The following is a 16,216-nucleotide window of genomic DNA, read 5'->3' as shown; positions in this document are numbered from 1 at the left end:
TTCTCATCGTTTAGTTTTGTATTTAGTTTATTCTGTGTTCTTGTCAGTATTTAGTCTTGTTCAGTTAAGTATTTCACTTGTGTCTTTTTGGTTAGATCATTTCCTGTTTTACTTTGTCACCATGTCTCTCGTGATGATCCACTTCCTGCCTTTGTGTTTCCCGCTTGTTTGATTATGTGCCCTGCCCTGATTGTTTTCACCTGCCCCTTGATTGTCTCACCTGTGTCTGATTAGCCTCACCTCCTAAGTTTATTTAGTCTCTGTGCTCCCTTGTCTCTGGGCTGGTTCATTGTCTTTGTGTGTAAAACCCAAGGTACGTCTTCCGTTTTGATCCCCGTGTTTGCCTGTGTATTATTTTGGATTTTGAATTACCCGGCTCCTTGTGTTTTCTCCTGTTTTTGTTGGTTTTTCAGTTGGACTTTTGTTTTAGGGGTTAGGGTTAGGGTTAGGGCTGCATCTGGGTCCTCTCCTTTTTGGGAACAATGAACCTTGACAATGACAAGCCTTGATCACAAGATAACCCTTTAAAGGTTTGAGCACGGTGTCATATTTTTACACATGAAAGTTCATTCTAGACGCCTATGGTGCAAATGAACTTGCATGGAGAGTTTTTGACGTAAAATAATGACACACAAAGTGCTGGATTTCTGGTTTTCAAAGCTGACATTGAAGGCAGCTAATTGCTTTCTGCTCAACAACTCACAATGTTGTTTCTCTTAAAGAGCAACTTGCAGGTTTGAGACCCCAGTGAATCAATGTGTAGGAAATTGATTTCGAAATGATTATATTTTCAACGAAATATATAAATTAATACGCTACGGTGGCTTCTGCATTTTTTTGTACGTTTTCTTATATTTCCACTTCAAAACAGACAACCGGATGTGATGTAACAAAAGGGAGTCCTGCCGATTAATGATGGGTTTAACATGAATAAATATAGAACTTAATGCCAGTCTTGTCACTGAAGATGAAGAAATTGTTCATTAAGCTGCATACGACGGACCACAGGCTTATAATTATAATATATAATAATATAATAATATAATAATATTATGAGCCTGTTAGGCGTCACAGAGACCAGGAACAGGGATGAGGAGAAATAACGGCCACAGGAGAGACATTGAGTCGTAGTGCGACGAGAACCAGTGGAGAACTGAGCAGGTGTCGTGATGAGTGAGCAGCGTTAGCGAGCAATACCTGTGCTCACATTACAACAACGTGACGTTTATCGCATACCAAAGGATACAAGAAATCAGGAGTAGTAGCAAGTGGAAGCATTATTACTTACCCATTATAGTTACTAATGGGCGAGTGTTGGCTTGTATCGCCATCTATAATGTAAAATCCGTACTACATTTTGTCAGGCAAACGGTGGGCTTGATGTCCCGTCAAGCTGGAATTTGTCCAACTGCCACGAACGCATGTTAAATGTCAAACGTGATGTCAGACTATACTGAAATAACATCTACACAAGACGATACGACCGCTTAACCTCACTACCACCTACTTCTGCACATTGAGCTAACGCAGAGTTGGACACCGCTTGTCCCTGAGGCCATGTTGGGGAAAAAAAGGCGTTGTTAGCAGCTTTACTAAAAACTGACACTTTTTCCTCTAAATAAGTGCCCTTATGTCTTGTAAATAATATGAAATCAAGGATTAAGCTTTTCCACAGCCATTTACAGACAAGATTGAATATTAACTTAGTAAAAAAAATGTAACCTGCAAGTTGCTCTTTAACAAGTCCCATTATCTACCATGATTATTTTAGCCCCTTTTCCCTGTTTGAGTCTCTTTCTCATGTATTATTATGTTTTTGTGTTATCTGTACCTTTTTGCTGCCCATCTTGCAAAGGGGAAAGTGTGTCTTCATGGGAGCTTTCTGGTAAAAAAAAAAAAAAAAGATCAATACAACACAGAAAACTTTGAAGTTATTGACCTCAGCTCACATGTTTAATTAGCTAGCATACTCATCTCTATTATAAATTCTGACATTAAACTTCACACAGTGACAGGCCTCTGTGCCTTATCAACAGACCTGTCGCCAGCTGAGTCCATTAGCCGAGGCTGATCAGTCAGAGGTTGCTTTATGCTCATCTAATGATCCTCAAAGCTTGCATCGCGAGTGAAAAATAGTAATTTTCTCCTATGGGGTCTGACTTTTTTCACCATCTCCATGCTGAATCTAAATCTCCTACTTTTGCATCACACGCGCTTCAGTCTGAGCCTCAACACGGACAGAGCTTTCCCCATTAATCATTTAAGGGAGGCAATTTGCACAGCACCTGTCCAAGCAGGAGGCTATTAAGGTCCTCTGTGAAAGAGGAACCATGGACTTAATGGGTGAGGACTAAAGCTCGTTTACAAAATATTGCTTTCGTCGGGGTGTTTGATGAGTGAGCTGCAGGGCAGTCGTCTTCCAGAGGAGTGCAGACGCATTCAGTCAGGCCTTCAGACGACGTGTCCTCAGGTAAAGCATTTGCTTAATGTTTGGTTTACTTCATTTCCATTTCCTCAAAGTCTTTAGTCCTCACAAAACTGCTTCTGTTTATCTGAAACAAGTTTAATATTTGTATTTTTATTTTAAGGTAGCATTTTAGTCCACCAAATTTTGCAGTTCTTGTACGGCAAAGCTCAGTATATAGCATCCATATTTATCCAGTACACCTCTCTCCTCCTGTTTACGCCATGAAGCCAAGTTCAGGGATCTAGGCAATGCATTCAGGATTATGAAACTGCGACTCTCAACTCTCTGAGGACGCACTGATTCCCATGGGGACTGAAGTGAGCACAGAGATTTGTGTACGCTGACCACAGTGCCAAACTCCCCCTGTCCTTCACTGTCCTGATCCAACAGACGTCCCCCAAACAACCTCCCCTGAGGTTCCAGTCAGTAAATCATATAATAGGGTTTCAGTCCCAGGAGGCAAAGGTCAGTTGGAAGCTGCGTTGAGATAGCCGAGGCAAAAGTACTCTGTGAAAAATGTACTGGACTCAATTGGTTTCCACGGACACCAGGCAAATTGAGAAAAACAAACCTTTTATTTCTTAACTGTCATTGCCAAGTTGATGTCAATTGATGTAAATGGTAAATGGACTGTACTTATATAGCGCTTTTCTAGTCTTACGACCACACAAAGCTGCTTTTACACTGCATGTCACATTCACACACTCATTCACACACTGATGGCAAATCTCCAAACAGATCTATGCACATTCATACCCGATGAGCAATTGCCACCGGGAGCAATTTAGGGTTTAGTGTCTTGCCCAAGGACACTTCGACATGTGACTGTAGCAGTCAGGGATCGAACCCCCAACCTTCCGATTGAGAGACATCCCACTCTACCACTGAGCCACAGCTGCAGCTGATGTACGGTCCTTACTTTGTATTAGAGGTGGCAAAAGTACACACATTCTTTACTCAAGTAGAAGTATATATTCATGTTTGAAATAAAGACTCTGGTTAAAGTAGAATAACTGATTTAACTTCTTAACTGGAGTAAAAATGAAAAAGGTTCAGGCCCTTAACACAGCAGACTGGAGTCTCTGTTAACAGTGACAGACAGACAGAAAGATCTGCAGGGTTGACACAGATCCACGTTCTTAAACGTCCTCCCCACGCTGGGTTATTATAAACTATGATTGCAGGTAACAGCTCCGGCTCGAGTCATTCACGGCATGTAGATGTACTTTATAGTAACTGTAACTCAACAATTGAAGCTTTAACGCAAAACAGGTCAACCCAGACGCATGTGCGTCTCTCTCTGTTTCAAGTTTGCAGAGCATGTGTGACTTTCAGGAGGCTAGGTGAAACCTCCCCACATGTTCGTTCTGATACACAATATCAGCTAGAGCGAGGGGAGATTGCCCAGTGCCACTAGTTAATCAATCGTGGAGGGCGGAAATGGGTCGCCAAATAGCCTATCCATAGGCGGCGATCCCATGGGTGCTTTGGGGCCCGAGCTTGTGTGGGAAACCCTTGTGGAGGCAATCTGGGTGAGTGTTCAGGCCCCAAAGCACCCACAGGATTGGCGCCTATGCCCCAAATTGTTTCAGAAGGCATAGCCATCAGGTATGAATGAGCTAAGATCTGGTTGGAGATTAGCACTTAGGCCTTTGCCATCAGTGTGTGAATGTGAGTGTGAGTGAACGTTGTGGTCAGAAGACTAGACCATTTACCATCAACCTCTTTTCTCAGGTTGAGTTTAGCTGTCTTATGTCATTGGTCCTTTTATGTCTTAACAGCGTTTTTATCATCTTATCTGGTCCCAGGTTATATGCACTGATGGATATGCAAATGACCTATCACTTGGGTTAAAATTGATATTTAATATTGGGAAGCTGCACAAAGATATTAAAGCTAAAGTTACAAGCCTGTGTTTAAAATGTCAGGAGTAGAATGTGCAGACATTTGTGTTAAAAATGTGTGGGTTTAATTAAAAAGTTGTCAGATAAATAAACACCCAAGTAAAGTAAAGATACTAAGTACAGTAAAGAAGTATTTGTACTTTGTTACAGCCCACCTCTGCCTTAGTTAGTTGCTAACTTAACAGCCGTCTAAGCTTCCTGAACATGTAATCACAGATATTTTCATTTTGTAAATTACAATTAAAGTAGAAGGAGGAAGTGGTCACCTCAAAATTCAACAAAATAGAACAAAGGAGCTCAGCTGTAGATAGAAATACAGCCAGCGTGACCATCATTCTCATTTAAACTGTCGGGGCCTAATTTTATATTATAGGCACTATCATGTTTTTAACATGACTTCTTTTGTTAAAAGCCTAATTGGCTTTTTAATGAACAATCAAAGACTGGAGTCTTTACTGACTTGGTAATTAAAGGAGAGACACGGCGGTTTCAGAAACACATCAGATACAAGTGGGAGAAAAAGGCAGGGAAATGAGCAGCACAGGCAAAGCCAGCACAGACTCTGTGAGAGAGGTGTGCTGTATATTCAGTTCTTTACATTACAGAGAAGTCATTTAGTTGTCATGAATGGCAGCATAAAGAAAGACAGTATGATGGCTTCATTTGCAGCCTCATTATGTACATTTCTACACATCTTACATATTGAAGGTCTCTGGATTCTCCAGATCTATATGTGTACTGGTCTCCACCTTCACATACTGACATGACAATGCTTCATGCACTATTAATGTCACAGCCAATTAATACTGACTTTTGCCTCAGCAGTCCCAGTCAACACAAAAAGAGGACCACCTATGAGTCTTCTGAGCTTTGCAATAACAAAAGAGCTGCTGTAAAAAGAACTATTGAACAGTGTTATTGGTAAATGCATAATGAATATGGACTAAAGTTTAAAAAAGGCTGGAACGCCTCTGAAAGGATTCTGTAACACTCCCTGCAGTGTCTCACCGACTGCAAAGTAATTGGCTTTTTCTTTGTCAAACTATCATTGTGTTGCACAAAAAGAAAATCTCGCACAGCACTGGTGGCATTTTTTTCCAACGCAGACAGATGGAGGAGGTTATTGTTAAAGAAAAACTCTGCAGTGTTGCTTCGAACATTCTTTTAAAAGACACATTCCAAAGGGGATGTTATAAAAAGGCAATCTTAATGCAGTTGGTTGCTTGTGCTGTTACATAGCACCACCAAACCCTTATTTTGAAATCTGCATAGCCTCCTGATCGCTCTAGTGATTCAAGTATACAATACAGACATCAGTCCAGACTGAGCCTTTGTTAGGTATTAACAATTAATGCGGAGATGGCTGTGTCACATTTTCAGGCGTGTCCCAGTCTGCAGAGCCGGACCTATCATCTCTCTGGCAGACCGGAGTCGGACTGACCCCAGAGGAGTGGGGAGAAATAATACATCAGCCAATGCACTGCCAAGCTGTTATTAATCTCCACGCGGTGCCAATGTTTTGGTATTAAACATGTATTTCATTTGCATACAAATCGGACTCCCAAAGAAATCGAATGTCAAAGCCAAGGCCGGGGTAAAAACTTTTCTTTAAATATCCTTGTGGGGCTGATGTGTGGTTTATCTGCGGGGTTGGGCAACGAATGGGAACGAGGCCAGTGTTTGGATTGTTGTGTGAAAACCACCAAACCCCCTTCGGCCAATCAGTAGATAGATAATAGGCCAGCAGGGCTTAAAATAATGACATTAAAAGACAGAATTTTGTCTTTCTATAATGAATGGGATTCATTATTTGCTGGCAATATTTTCTCTTTATCTCCATTATTATAACTGAGCGTCATTGGTGTCCTAATTCGAATGGCAAGTAAACAGCTCAAATCCACCCATTGCATTCCATTTATCTCTTAGCTTATAGGTACGTGCACTTTATTTTCATTTTCAGCCAGTGGATTAATGATTCCTGAGCTCCACTCGCTGCCTTTGGCAAAGTCGAGACTTAGCCGGTGGGTTCAGTGTCTCGACAAGCCTCACAGGTCTCTCAAGTACGTACACACCTAAGGTCAACTGCAGTCTTCCCCAGAGGTCGGCCCTGTAAGCAGCGGGCCGGCCACAGGAGATAAGAGGGACAAACATGCAGGCCACCATGGGGGGAAAATTGCACAAACACAGCAGGGCAAACAAAGGGCAAAACATCTGTGGTACTCCCGTCGCGCTGAAATGCAGGGGGCAGTGACCCTTATGAATTGGATATGCTGCTCTCCAAGGATTAAAAAAAACGTCTTTTGGCTGGGTGAACAGGTAAAAGGATGGAAAATGTTTGTTGTGTGTCCTTTAACTGCAACTCTACAGCAACTCAAACACAGTAATAACTATTTGGATAAAGTAGAAGACTCCTAAAATAGAGAGAATTTTTTATAATTTTTGGAACACCTTGGGACCACTAACCGCCAAAATAAGAGACCAGAAATTTTAAACATAAAAAGCAGCTAGAAGCCTTCCTTCTGCATTCCCCAAATCCAACTCTGACAGTAAAATCCCCCCAGTTTATGACAAAAAAATCAATAACCTACAACCATTTTCACTTATCCTCACCACACTTTGACACACACTCGCATAGAAAATATGTTATGTAGCCCAGCAGGGTTAGAAAATAACATAACATCAATAACATCTCCGTGATCTGTCCAAGGCCTTTAAATCGATCCATCCTAACTGTCTGCAGATTAAATACTTCAGAGACAGTTAAAGGAAAGGAAAGAAAGATTTCAGGGTTTTTAAAACCTCAATTAGAACGTAACCTTTTCAAGTAAATCCTCTTGGAAAAAATTCTGCGTCAAAATCTGTCAAAACTTTCCTCCAACAAAGGTTTGAAGGTCTTGCTGACATGAGTAACACAAATGGAGAATGCATCACTCGGCACTCAGAGAGGAGCTTTTTTGCGTTCATATCCCTTTTCCAAAAACACATGGCTTGTTTTGACAAGTATAATAGATTGTTATGTAGGGATATTTTGCGGAGCTCCAAAAAAAAAGACCATTTACTCATGTTTTCATGGATTTTGCTCCCAAAATCTAAAGTTTTTAACAAGCCATAAAATAGAACATATCTTAGATATGATTGGGCAATGGGAGATATGTCTGGTCCAACTTATAGAACGCTTTGGCCGAGCTGTTAGCAAACGCTATGCTAACTTTTGCTCAGATTCGAACTCAGTGCCATATCATATGGTTGCGACACAGTAAACAGAACTTACATAGCTAGTAAACCAGCTATGTCATTGTCCAGATGTAGGTTAAAAGAAATGTTGAAGTACCGGTCGCCATGGTTACTAATTTTAGATACAGGCTGATACAACTGTCGATTCAACTGTTAATTCAGAAGGGTTAGCAGACAGTTTCACTGGAACGACTACACAGGCGTCTGTTGTCAAGAATTCTTTTGGCTCCTTGCAGCCAGTTAGAATTTGTATTTTATAATTTAGTATTTTCCCAGGCTACAGTATAAACCATAATATTAATTTTCTTGTTATCAATATGTCTAACCTTTTACTCAATATTGACCTCACAAGTATGCTTGTCTACTTTACTCTCATGAACAAATTTTTTTCCATGCTTCTTGAAACCTTTACTGTGAGAATACATCCAGTTTATTCGATGAAAACTTTAGGGAAGTGTCCTTGGGCAAGACACTGAACCCCAAAGTGCTCCCAAAGTCATAGCCTCTGGTGTGTTAGCATCCATAGATGATTGGAGATTGGCATGTAGGCCTTTGCCATCAGTGTGTGAATGTGACATGAAGTGTAAAAGCATTTTGAGTGGTCGGAAGACAAAATAAGTGCAGTTTAAGTACATTAAATTTTTTATATATCTTGTTTAAGTCGATAGAAAGACACTAGTTTGGGTTGGACTGTCTATCTCTTTAAAGCTCCTGTGAGGGACTTTTGGTTTGTGTTGATTTTGGCGCCCCCTGTGGACAAAGCTGTGACAACAACTTTAACAAAAAATCTCATCCTGCTTTCTTTAACAGTCATATGTATTACTCACTTTAATTTTTTTGCCCTGGAAAATGTGAACAAAGCAGCATGCAGTTAGCCGTTTCAAGCATATAAAATAACTATATATAAATAATCAATCTTATCGCTGATGGTCTGGTTTGTTTCTGTAGCTCATATAGAGACATCAGAATTCATTTCAGTCTGTTTCATAACCAGCGAATAAATTCTCACAGGAGCTTTAAGGATATATAAGTGTGACTTAAAGATACCGTAGCCATGTGGTTAAAGTTAAAGAATAATCACATTCATACTTTAAAAAAAATGGTCTGACATTTTGGAGACTCATCCATTAACATACTGTATGCGAAATTGGTGACTCATAACTATACCTGACTTCCTGTTTTGCTCCCATCATTACTGTATTAGGCGTCCAGATGGCTTTGGGATGTAATGTAAATTAATGTCATATCTGGGGACTTGATGAAACAACTGATTGATGTCTTAATGTTTGAGACGAATCCCTTCTGATTTCCATCCTAAAATATGCATATGAAACAACTGCAAAACATTGTTCTTGAAGCTTTGACTAAAACAACCTCCAAACCTCTTTACATATTTCAGGATAAGCCAAAAGACATTTTTTATCCCAAACAAAAAGAGATGGAACATCAATGAGGCCTCAACACAGACCGAAACGGAATAATTCACTCTCAGATGTATCAGATAAAAGACGACTTTCCCGTCCTCTCATTTAAGTGTTGATGTACAAATCAAAAGATGAAAAACCATCTCTTTTTATGAAACTCCACTGCCTTCATTTTATCAATGAAGAAAAATGTTGACCCCTTTTATAAGGAATAGTATAAGAAATTCATAAATCTGAAACACCCTGACGTTTCTAGATGATTTCTGAAATTATGAACTGAAGAGAGAATTTTTGAGCAACCTAAGGCTCAGTATTGTATTCACCCAAATATGTATGCCTGCAATACTCTGCGTATAATGTATGTATGAGCTGCTATAGCAGGACCAGAATACAGAACATTGGAATACTTGGAATAGAAAGATCTTCAGTGGAAATCTCAGTGGGAAGGAGCAGCTCCAGACACACAGTGACGAGACTTCTAATAAGGAGTGTGTACAGTCAGCTCCTCACTCTCTGCAGAGATGTAGCATGATATAACAAAGGGGCTCTGACACAAAATATACGGGGGTGATTTTAATCTTTGTACGATACATAATGAAATAATTTTACAGAAAGGCCGCAATGACCTCATGACCTCAAAGTTTTTACTCAAAGATATTTAATGTAAAAGATAAAACAACACTTTGTATACAACTGGTTTTCATCCAGCTAAGCCCTTTGGCAAATGTTCCAGGGCTGCTGTTATGATCATCTTCTTCTACCTAGACTACATCATCATCATGAGTCAGCCTCTGTTATGGACATTCTCATCATGCTCCATTTGATGCTTCAGTTGAAGCCCTCCCCACTCTGTCTAGACCAATGCAGGAGCCGAATTTGTCAACAGAGCTGTCAATCATCATTTTGACAGCATCACATAACTAATTAAAAATAAATTTGGACGTGAATCAGCATGATAATAACTAGCTATAATGACAGAAACCATGTTTGAGAAACATCTATCGGGCGTGTATTTTGATTTTATAGTTTGACCCATGTCCCATCTGTTAACATGGAGGAGGCGGACTTTATGACCTATACTGCAGCCAGTCAGCAGGGGGCACCCGAAATGTTTTGGCTTTACTTTTAGGGAGCTGTCATGTCGTCCATTCTTTTATACAGTCTATGGTCTAGACATTAGGGACTTTAAGCAGTGACAGTTAAAGGGACGGCTACAGCATTCGAAAAAAAAGTTCAACTTATGGTCGTTGTAGCCCAACAGTCCACTCCTGGAGAACGACTGGTTTGCCGTAGTCAGTACAACGTTGAGTGTAAGCAGGTAATTACATAACACTATGGACCTGTTCATGTTATAACGTAACGGAAACTCCTCATTTGTTATTAAGTTGTCATCTAAAGCATATAACAACTGATCTAGGGCAATTTAAAGAGACATTGTGGCAGTTTTTGCAAGAAGCAGAAGTAGCCATTGTTACAAAGCATTGCTTAGTGACATTAGATTTCTACCACTACGGCAACACGTTGGAATATTTGACGGGTGCTGTAGCTGTCCCTCAGCCGTCGCTGCTTAAAGTCCCTAATGTACCAGACTGCAACTGGCAAACTTTGCAGTGACATTCAAAGCTTAGAAGCAATATAAAAACCCTTGTATTTCTTGAACTGCTGGGCAGCATTATTGCATCGTGTCGCCCAGTGGTTTTAGTGGTCCTCCTTCACACAGGGTTCTGGGACTCCCTAAAAACACGGTATTTCCCCCGGATGGGCGTGGCTTGGCAAGATGTAACAGTGCATGCGTCGGCAAGCTCCGTGACCGTCAGCCGTCTGAGTGTTAACTGTTAGCAAGCTGTTAATAGGTTTCCTTTGAAACAAGCCATACCTGCGGAGTGCTTGGTAACATTTTCCCCATGGGGCTATAAAGAATGAAGTCACCTGAGTCCATTGTTAACGTGGGTTAAATGCTATAACCCCAACGTCAACGGCAAGGCATGCAAGATACTAAATGTAAGATACTACACTGATATCAGAGTACAGACCCCCCATCTGAATATATTTTTGTTGTTGGATGTAATTTAGTCAATCTAAGTCAATTATATTTAGTTCCACCATACTTTTATGATGTTCAATTTGAGAATTTGTCAACAGTCAGGTAGAAGTCATTTGAAAATCTGCAGGGAAGTCTCACACAACGCTCTGTGTGGCGTAGGACGTAAGGCACTGCCCCAGGGTGAAAAAACATGTTTTTAGGAAGCCCATGAGGATCTTGGCATGACTTTTCATAAAACACTTCCTGACTATTCCTCACGGTGAAAGCCAAAAGTTGGACCATCAGAGGAAAAACACAACATCCCCACTCTTATTTGCATCTCTGAAGGGGAATGAGCATGTTAAGAAAACTGAAATCAAGTGGGCTTGGAAGAGTATGCAAAGTTCGTCTCCTTTAAGGGGTGTGTGCTTCAACACTAAAGCATCTTTTACAGCATGGGTATGTTTTGACGTTACCTTGACATACCCATACGAGTCTGGAATTGATTTGCAAGTGTTTTCATCAAGACACCTGATTGTTCCTCTAATAAATAGAATACAGCTACAGAATACAGGAAATGAAGGTAACATTGTACACAAAAGTACGATGATGAATGATGATGCTCCCACGCTGGCTGATACCCATTTGTTTCTTGAAATGTAATATTGGCAGGAGTTTTCAAGGCGCTATTCTGTGGATGCTGAAAGGCCTGTAAACACAGTTTAAAGTAAAAGTTTTTAGACGTAGTGGATTTGAGAGGAAATTTGATCCTCAATGCCTGTTTTAGACCTCCATCTAAGTGGATGTGGCTTCCAGAGGTGGATGTGTTACTGGAAAGAAAAAGAGATACCGAAAATCTGCAGGAGTTGACGAAGCTCACTTATGTTAGAACGAATGAAAATATGATTCAATTCTTTTATAGCTTAGTGTTAACTAAACAAAATTAGTGGTTACTAAAATAATGACTGCACAAGCTGTGCACTGGGTTTTGCAAATATGATTAAACAAGTAGCCAGGCCATTTTGGCACCCTAGGTGAGTTAAGAATTTGGCACCCCCAATGCAAATGGTAAAATATTTTTTCTGCCACACAATATCATTTTTTATTTTGCAAGCCAGCGTGCAACACAGTTATGCAGAAGAGACCAGATAATTAGTTTTTATATTGCGATAAAGTTAGATTGAGTTTACTACAGTGTGTTGGGATATGAGGACATTGTGGGGCCTTAAACCCCAGTAGGGCGGTCTGGGGGATTTTCGCCCAGGAATTTTTTCATAAAAAGCTCTATTTTGACGCAATTTTATGCACCCATCATTGAATGCAGTAATCATTGAAAATTTAGTCATGTGCACCTCAACAGCTATCATGTAACATTTATTGACTAGACTTGAAAAAATGTGAAATTCACGAGTGACCATTAGCGGCAGAGTGACAGTTCATGTGAGCCGGTGGTGGGGCTGAAGGTGAGGGCGCTGTGCTGGTGCAGGGCAGCGATTGCGATGACAGAGCAGAGGGAGAGACCGGAATCTTGCAGCTTAAATAGACCGCCAATTGGGGGGAAGTGTTGTCAGGTGACTGTGGAAGTGACGCATATCAATTCTTAAATCAGTGCAGCCCGAGTTGTCGCCCCATTAACGGCAGAGTGACTGTTAATGTGAGCAGAGCAGAGAGGAAGGTTAGGACCACCTATACCACCTATGCCTTTAGCTGGTCCTGCAAATAGCCAAACCATTTAGCCAGTGAACACATGGTGAAAGCAGCTCTAACCGCAGCCTTTACATAAAAAGGATGATTGTAATGCCTTAACAACTTTTACTTTAAAGATATTATTCCTATATTATAACATTACAGCACACTCATATGGTTTCTGCAATGACATAAAGTGGCGTGTAATTATAACCTTGGCCTGGTATAAAGGAGGCATTTTGCACCATCTATTCAGAGCTGGGCAGTCCTGCTGACAGAACTGAGAGTGTGATTGGCATCTATTCATTTCCTCTGAAGCGGGAACAGTCTAAATCAGAGTCAATCATTGACCCTTTCAGACGGAAACCAAGGACTGAATGATGCAGAGGATTAGCTGTCTCCGCCATCGCCTTGTTTACTTCCTGCATTCGTACGCCAGAAAATGGCTGAATAAATTGCACAAAACCATTAATCACAGCACCCATTTTTCTCTCCTACTGTAACCCCCTTCCCAAGCGAAGGTTTTCATTTCCTGTTCAATCTCTTGACAGAAATCCAATCAACAGTGGATCATAATTTATTCACACTCGGAGAGAGAATCCACTTCAACTACATGAAGACATCTCATTATTTTAACACGCACACAGAATTGAGACAAAGCCCACATTGTTTTTATAGTAGCTAACAGAACGAGAATGCGTTTCTAGTTGATTGACAGAGAAAATGGATCGGGGAAATAATTCTTAAGTAAATATTCATTGGTTTTTTATCAGATAAAAAAGGCTGTCATAATAAGGACAACCAACCTGTTGCTAATGGCTGCTGGTCAGTCAGGACGATGCCTGTGTCGACTAAGAATATGATCATTTATTGAGTGATATGTTTGTCTGGGGTTTGTAAAATAAATGTTATTGTTTTAAATGCGGTGTGTCTAGTGTATGTTTTCTGTTAAGGACTTGCATGTTAGCATATAATACAAAAAGCTAACTCGTATTCATCATCATTTATTGATTGAAATCCTTGGGAAACACAATAAGGGTTAAACTTCACTAACAATGGTGCATAAGCAGAAGAAGAAGAAGGTATACTCTATTAATCCCCAAGGGAAAATTCAGTGTTTTCACTCTGTTATTATTACAAACATGCTACACAAACAAAGGCCCGAAATACACACACATGCACAATCAAGACTCTATGGACATGCATTAATGGAGAGGTGTCAGAGTGAGGGGGCTGCACACGCACGTTGATTGCGCCCCAAGCAGTTGGGGGATTCGATGCCCTGCTCAAGGGCACCTCAACCGCGCCCAGGAAGGGAACTGGAACCTCTTCAGCTACCAGCCCCATTCCATACTTGGTCCGTACCGGGACTTAAACCGGCCACCTTCCACACCAAGTCCCAAGTACAGATGAGCTACTGTCTAAACAACAATGGAATACACACAATTAAAATCATTGCAGATGGTTAAGGGGTAACAATAAAGGAAGAATACTTTTCTAACTTGAGGAAAATTCATGAAAGTAAAAGAAAAATGTGTAAGAATTTACAACAAGAAAAATTTTATTATAGATTAAACAATAAGAACAATTAAGATTGCAATTAATCATTGGTTTTACTGTTGTTTCAGCTCCAGTCTTCTTTAGAAAGGTAATTGTACAGTTGGATATATAAGTTCTTTGAAACCAAGATTATACTTTCACATAATACGATATTTGGACAAGACACAGAACCCGACATTGCTCCCGGTGGCTTAGCCAACGGTGTGTGAATGTGATGACTGACAGTTGGCACTTTACGTAGCCTCTGCCATTAGTGTGAATGGGTGAATGTGACATGTAGTGTAAAAGCAGCTTTGAGTGGTAACAAGACTAGAGTGCAGTCCATTTACCATTTATTAAAATGATCTGTTTTTACTCAAACTTGACTTAAAGTTCACCAGTCAAAGTTTTTTGGTCCCCAGTCCACCATTGGGTTTTTTTCTGTCTAGCTCTAATTAGGGCTGTTAAAGTAAACACGTTAATGACACGTTAATGTACATTCCCCTTTAACGCCACTAATTATGTTAACGTGCGCATTCTATTATTATGACTCTCCACTGGCCCCGTAGTTTGAGAAATCAGGAAGCGATGCAGCGGTAATGTTGTGGACAGCATGCAGAAACAAACCTCCGTGAGCAGAAATGGATAAGGAAAAGGGCCTTTTAAATGGCAAATTCAGCCTCAAAGCCCTGCTGGATGGTTCTCTGGACAAAACAAAAGTTATTTGTATTTACTGTCGATGTGAACTGAGTTACCACCGGCAGTGTTTCTGCTACATACATTTTGCTGCGGTGCCGCCGCTGCTTCAAATCTCTGTGCAATTAAACAGCTACACTCCAAATGAACGGTCGCCCGCTCTCCTTGTTGAGGAAGAGCACTGAAACAGTGACAGGAGTCACAGGACATCAGGACACTCTCTGTCCGCACACAATCATATGCAGTTCTGTAACGCAATGTAAACATTACTACTGTGTATCTCCGTATGTCGCTATTGTAAATGCATTGATTGTCGCTGTTTATAAAGCTTATAAAAAGGTGCAGATGTCATTCGGTAACCATCAATCGTTTACGTCATTAATAACGTCCCTTGTGCATGCGGGGCTTATGTGCTTATTCTGTAGAATATTCTGGACAGTATTTGTCATTGTTTTGGAATGTTGCAATAATAATAAACATACATTTGCATAAAGGAAGCATATTTGTCCATTCCCATGTTGATAAGAGGATTAAAAACTCTCTCTTAAAAATCTCTTTAAGGTTCATTTACAACAGGTAAAAAATGTGCAATTAATTTGCGATTAATCAAGAGTTAACTATGGACAACCATGCGATTAATTGCAAGTAAATATTTTAATCGATTGACAGCACTAGCTCTAATATATCACAACAGTAACATAACTTAAAGGAGATTTTTAAGTTAACTCTTCTAAACAGTTTGAAGGAAAATGTTGTGTCTTATTTGTCAATGTTTGTTTTTGTTTCTAAGCGACGGCTGTCTGGGAGCTGAGGGCTGGGTGTTTAGCAGCCATAGCCTCAAGCTAAGCACTAAATGGATGGTCGACATGGTAGCCTGCCAGGCAGCCACTTATAATAAATGGTCCTGAAGGTTGTTTACTATGCCAGCCACCTTATAAATGAAGAATACTAAAGAGGTAGTCTGTTGGCCCGTCTATTGTCTCCATATTGATTTGACCTTTGACCTTATTGCATTGCTTCATGAACTGCATATTTTTAAATAAAAAAACTGCCCTATCTCTACATTGTTACAGGTGATTTATAATCTTTATAATCTTTCCAGTGCCAAATCCTTGATTGGATCCCCAGGATTCAAACACAGAATGTCCAGGACCTGAGAGACAAAAGAGTACAAAAAGGCTGTCCTTCAAATTAGTTTTAAGTTGGAATTGACACACCCACAGATGATGCCATCTAAAGCAGT

This window comes from Semicossyphus pulcher, unplaced genomic scaffold, assembly GCF_022749685.1.
Source record: "Semicossyphus pulcher isolate SPU_LCO1_2020_fin unplaced genomic scaffold, fSemPul1.0.p SCAF_15, whole genome shotgun sequence".
In the NCBI taxonomy this organism is placed as follows: Eukaryota; Metazoa; Chordata; class Actinopteri; order Labriformes; family Labridae; genus Semicossyphus; species Semicossyphus pulcher.
The sequence above is the reverse complement of the archived record's forward strand: the minus strand, read 5'-3'. Positions refer to the sequence as shown.